Consider the following 6,438-nt stretch of genomic DNA (forward strand, 5'->3'; position numbering starts at 1 on the left):
TGGAGTCCCTCCAGTCGTTGGAGTCCCTCCAGTCGATGGAGCCCCTCCAGTCGGTGGAGTCCCTCCAGTCGATGGAGCCCCTCCAGTCGGTGGAGTCCCTCCAGTCGTTGGAGTCCCTCCAGTCGGTGGAGTCCCTCCAGTCGTTGGAGTCCCTCAAGTCGATGGAGCCCCTCCAGTAGGTGGAGTCCCTCCAGTCGACGGAGTCCCTCCAGTCGGTGGAGTCCCTCCAGTTTGTGAAATCAAGAGAATTCTAGTACAAATAAGTTTTCAAATAAACAAGGCTGGGACTTTGCTAAAACATATAGTACGGTGGATAGCGACTGAAAGTTTAACCACTGTGCGTACCATTCATATTTGTTTTCAAAAACGACCATATACTCTATTAATTGAAATATAAATGTTTCCGTCGAACGTCCGTCTTTATATTCATGAAATAAATCAATTGCAATGGCGTTTAAGTTTAAATTCAAAGAAAGCAAACCCTCTTCCCCCGTTTATTTTTTGAATCAAAGCCAGCAACCCCCTCCCCACCGCACCCTATTTCTTTGTTAGTGTTAGCTTATTTGTAGTCTTTTGATCTTGTAAGTAACGATGGAATCCGTTTCATCTCATGTCATATTCTACGAAAAAAGAAAATTCTGCCCCTTCTTATGAAATAAATATATTTTACGATAAAATATTTTAAAATAAAGTTTGCAAATATTTGATTATACATTACACATGTTATTATAAGGCAAATATAAAAAATAGTCATACCTGAAAGATAGTGACTATTCAACATAGGAATATGACAGTTGTTATCCATTCGTTTGATGTGTTTGAGCTTTTGATTTTGCCATTTGCTTATGGACTTTCCGTTTAGACTTCCTCGGAGTTCGTTATTTTTGTTATTTTACTTTTTTCAACAAATAATAACCAAAAAGACATCTACTATTTTCAATGATACGGAATGGGAGTAGCTACATGTAGTACAATGTAGTTTCTGCACGGGTCTATCATGCATTACGTTGTTCACGAATACTTGATGACAAAATGTTGAACACATATAAAAAGGAAACAGAACATTTGCAAAAAAATAATTAAAAAGGTATTTACTACAACGGAAAGAACAAAGATGAAAAGTTATTGTCAGTAAAAAAATTTAAATGTAATCACTGAAAACGAGTCTAAAATAATGTGTTTTTTTATTTTTCTTAAAGAGTTCGATGGAGTGTTCATGTCTTCGATGGATAGGAAGCAGCTAGGAAGATTTTCCAGAGGCTCGCAGTAGCTTTGTCGAAACGTCGTTCTACGTAAATTTTGGTGCGTACACGTGGTTGTATGAGTCGCATTGCATTTTCCGATCTAAGAGATCTTGATAGTTGATAGGCGCTATAATAAGTTCCTAAAGATAGATAGGCGCTAGGCCATGTAGAATTTTGAAAGTATATAAAAGCAGTTTATATTGTATTTGGTACAGCACCGGGATCCAAAGAAGTGACACACGAACTGGTTTAACATGAGGGTGTTTCTTGGTACGTGTAACGAGTCTAGCTGCGGTATTCTGTACTCGCTGTAACCTACTGACTAAACTGGCATTAACTTAATATAGCATATATTCTGTCATGAATGTTCCATTTCATTGAAAAATAAAAACTTTATTTAGGGAATGACTCTCGATTGTTGTCAGCCAATCAAAAATTTGGATTTTTTTTTAAATATACGTGTATTAAGAATTCTTATTAAACATACATGTATTGTATATATGTAATTAAACGTTATCAAAATGCATATTCAAAACATTTTTGTTATCAATACCAGCCTGGTCATATCAAAGTATCAATCAGCACACATTCGACAGATTTAGTGTAAAAACTTCAATAGCAGTCTGAGAAACAATGACCTTGCACAATTCCTAAATATAAGTAATCATAACTGAAATTGAATCAGGAATATTGTTTATATATACAATTGATTTAGTTAAGTTTTATTTTTTCAAAAAAAACAAAATCGATGTTCGTGCCAATGAAAAACAATTTTATTACAGTGTTAAATAGATAAACTTTAGAATAAGTTTATTCAAAAGATCGGTGTTTCTACATGGATCGTAACTAAATTGAGGGCTCTATTTAAAAAACATCACTGTAAAGTTAGGATGTTATATCCCGTTTTTAATCAGAATTATACAGATACAGCCAAACTTCCTAAACAAATCTTTGTATCTTAGAAAGAATTTAGTAAACGTTTTAATCAATTTGTCATAACGAATTCCCTGACCTGATAATTTACCAGTTATACATAAGTAACTCTCACTAACTGACATGCAAATACAGACACGAACATAGCGTAAACATTTTGAAATAAAGACACCTTATGAAGTGGCAAAAGGAACATAGTTGTTCAAAAAGCGGAAAATTAACCGAAAGGAAAGAAAATTCTTCTCTTATGTCGAAAAAATTAAAACTCTTGTTTTAAAGCCATTAAAGCTACCGTCTTTAAAAGCTCCTACTAAAAAATGATATATTAAGACTTCGTTCCTTTCAGTTTCCCAATCAAGGAACTATAGTACGGAAGCATATTAGCGCCACACAACTTTTTTTTTTAATATTTCTTCCTATGTTTGCGTTATAACGCAAACCTTTGCGTTATAACGCAAACATTTGCGAAATACCACAAACCTTTTGGGTTATAACGCAAACATTTGCGAAATAACGCAAACCTTTGCGTTATAACGCAAACATTTGCAAAATAACGCAAACATTTTTTTTAATCTTATTTCTTATTTAAGATTCAAAGGAAGCAGCAGTTATAAATGGAGGAGGCTGCATACATTAAAATGTATCCTCCTTTGTACTCATAACAAAGAAAAATGCTTGAATATTTAGAACATATCATTGACTAATAATGAGTTGGATAAAAGATATAAGAAGATGTGGTATATGAATGGCAATGAGACAACTCTCAATCCAAGTCACAATTTGTAAAATCAAACCATTTAATATAGGTCAAAGTACGGTCTTCAACACGGAGCCTTGGTTCACACCGAACAGCAAGCTATACAGGGCCCCAAAATTATATACATGATATACATGTATATATATATTACAAAGAAAATTGAGCAAATTGAAGTTGTATCGAAGAATATAAAAAATCAACCCTGCTAATATAGCTATAGCCAAATATAAATATACTTCCAAAGTAAGCTCTCGTTTGAGGATTGTGTAAGGTTGGTTAGATCCAAACAAGCTACCTTTTTGCAATAAAATAAAGATGTTTTATTATTAAAATTATGTTCTCTACATTTAAATTGCTACCCAAGTATCTTAAAGTTACTTCACTAGATTTAAATGAAAATTCCATGAATTTCTATCAAAGAATCTTGATCATATTCTGAGATTTAAAAAAAATCTTGCATCAAAATTAAAAAAAAAAAGTTATTAATTAATAATTCATTTTAAAGCAGAAAGATAATTTTGTCTATTTGACTTGAAAGTTTCACAAATGTATGACTTAGTTTTGCTATTTCAATTAAAATATACCTATACCATATCTATTTTCTTGTTAAATTATATACTTTTCTGACTTTTCTGATGCACAAATCATCCTTAATTTATGTATAATTGCACTTCAAGTATTCCATCATTCCTATGCAAATTTATTTTAATGAGTTGGCCTTGTATTTATGGTTTGTTTCCTATCTACTAGTAAATCACAACCGAAATTAATGACAGTCAGACATATATACAAAACTTAATGAATAATTAAAATCAAGATGTTTGCGTTATATCGCAAATGTTTGCGTTATAACGCAAAGGTTTGCGTTATTTCGCAAAGGATTGCGCTATAACGCAAAGGTTTGCGTTATATCGCAAAGGTTTGCGTTATAACGCTAAGGTTTGCGTTATTTCGCAAAGGTTTACGTTATATAACGCAAAGGTTTGCGTTATTTCGCAAAGGTTTGCGTTATATCGTAAAGGTTTGCGTTATAACGCAAACATAGGAAGAAATATTAAAAAAAAAGTTGTGTGGCGCTAATAAGCTTCCGTACTATAGTCCTACTTTGCGTGTGTTTTTTTTTTTTTTTTCTCTTTGTATACTTGTTTGTTTGTATTTATATTATTGATGTGCAACACACGTATAAAACTCTTCAAGTTAGATACAATACGTTTCCAATGGAAAAAACTCGGGGAACTTTATTCATTTTACTTTTTTAATTTATTTTAGACACTACCTTATTCTGTTTTTGGAAAGCACAAGACATCATACAACTAAGACACAAAGGACATTACACGGCCGACACTCGGCTAACCGAGAGATTGGTCGGTTAATCTGTATTGAGTATGCGGCTATATGGGCGGTTGGTCTGTTAATCGGGTCGGTTATACGTCTGTTAAGAGTAAAACGCATAATTCAAATGTTCAACTCTGTTAAATATACAGATTTTTTGCATATTATAAGAACCAAATAAAAAAAAGAAAAGTGTCTGACAAAATGATATCTATCATAGAACATTTTCCACCTGTAAAAACATTTCATAGTCTGCGCAAACTTCAGTAAAACTAAAAGGCGTAGCGCAAGTATGTGGTATTTATGCTTATACGCATAGCAATTGTTTTAATAAAAGGCGAAACAAACAATTTTAGATATCATTTAAAAAACACAAAATAGTACTTTGGTTCTAAAAAATAAATTGACATTAGTAAATATTTCATAATTGTAATATAACGTGAGTAATACCACGTTTTAGTGACTATTAGGGGAATAAAGTCTGTTAATGGGTTGGACAATTAAAATTGTGTCAGTTAAGAGTTATTTAGCCACGACAATAGATTTGCTACCTTTATAATTTCCCATTAAAAAAGTTTAGAATGAGATGTACTTGAGTAAAAAAAATGACAATACGGTGCAACAGTATCCTTGTAGTAAGAGCATTTTTATTTTGACTTTCTTTGCATTTTATTGAAAGGTGTGTCACTGCAATATACCGTGATATGGATTGGCCGCTGGAATATGCATGAATTTATTATTAACAGCCTTGATTTTTGTGTCTGTTCAAAGAAGAACGTTAAAAAATCCGACTGAAAGTGTCTGTCTTATACAACACCGGGTACATATAACGTGTTGTCGTTCTCATATGGACATGATATTTGCCACTGGACGTTAAACCCTAATTCGTCAGCATCATCCAATTGGTTCTTTTGTTCTTTTACTTAATCATATGTTGTTTACAAAACATTCTAAAGAAGTAAATGGAAAGAAGCGAATGCAGCTACATTTGATTATCTTAAGTCTTAATTCATTTTATTCCGTTTAGTTCCTTTCTACATAAGTGCAGAGGAGAACTGCAGTTGTGCGCTTGTAAAATTCTAGCATTTGTCACCAATTTGAGTACATCGCAATCCGTTACTGTTTCAACCACCCCCTCCCCCTGAAATTTTGTTTTGTTTGCACTTTACAATATTTACTGAGCTATCAGATTCAGCGGTTGACAGGAGGCCAATGTTTATCGGACTCCAGTCTCAAATAACATAATGTGATATACAGTAAAAAAAATTGCAAAGCATCTATATAGATATCGTTGTCTATACTATTAATTTAAAAATAAGGAGATGTGGAATAAATGCCAAAATTGTTTTAACAATCATCTTGGAGGGTCTAAATAGTAAAAAGGGGTGTTTCATGTCTGTATTCTTAAACAATTGTTATTTTTCTTTCTTTTTCAGCAATGCATCACTCTCTACTGTCTTTATCTATTATTCTATATTCTGCGTCTCCATCCAGATTCTCGTGTATACCATGAGGGACCGGATTGGGGGTGTTGTTTATTTCTGTATTCTTTAAATTGTTATGTCACTTTTCTCTACATTTTATTTATTTTTCTCATTATTCTTTCTCTATTCTTTATATTTTAGCATCCCAATATATTTTACTCACTGATGTTTAGTTACATTACGACGTTTATCTCTGATATAAAAAAGCAGATGTGGTATGATTGCCAATGAGACAACTCTTCACAAGAGACCAAAATGACACAGAAATTAACAACTATAGGTCACCGTACGGCCTTCAACAATGAGCAAAGCCCATGCTGCATAGTCAGCTATAAAAGGCCCCGAAATGACAATGTAAAACAATTCAAACGAGAAAACTAACGGACTTATTTATATATATAAAAAAAAATGAACGAAACACAAATATGTAACACTTAAACAAACGACAACCACTGATTTACAGGCTCCTGACTTGGGACAGGCACATACATACATAATGTGGCGGGGTTAAACATGTTAGCGGGATCCCAACCCTCCCCTAACCTGGAACAGTGGTATAACAGAACAACATAAGAACGAACTATAAAAATGATGTATATACTGGTTACCAATGTAGATGACAAATTGGTGTCATTCATAACAACGAAACAGAATTCACATGATATATGCGAGCATTCTTGAATGAAAT

This window comes from Mytilus californianus, unplaced genomic scaffold, assembly GCF_021869535.1.
Source record: "Mytilus californianus isolate M0D057914Y unplaced genomic scaffold, xbMytCali1.0.p SCAF_9, whole genome shotgun sequence".
Lineage (NCBI taxonomy): Eukaryota > Metazoa > Mollusca > Bivalvia > Mytilida > Mytilidae > Mytilus > Mytilus californianus.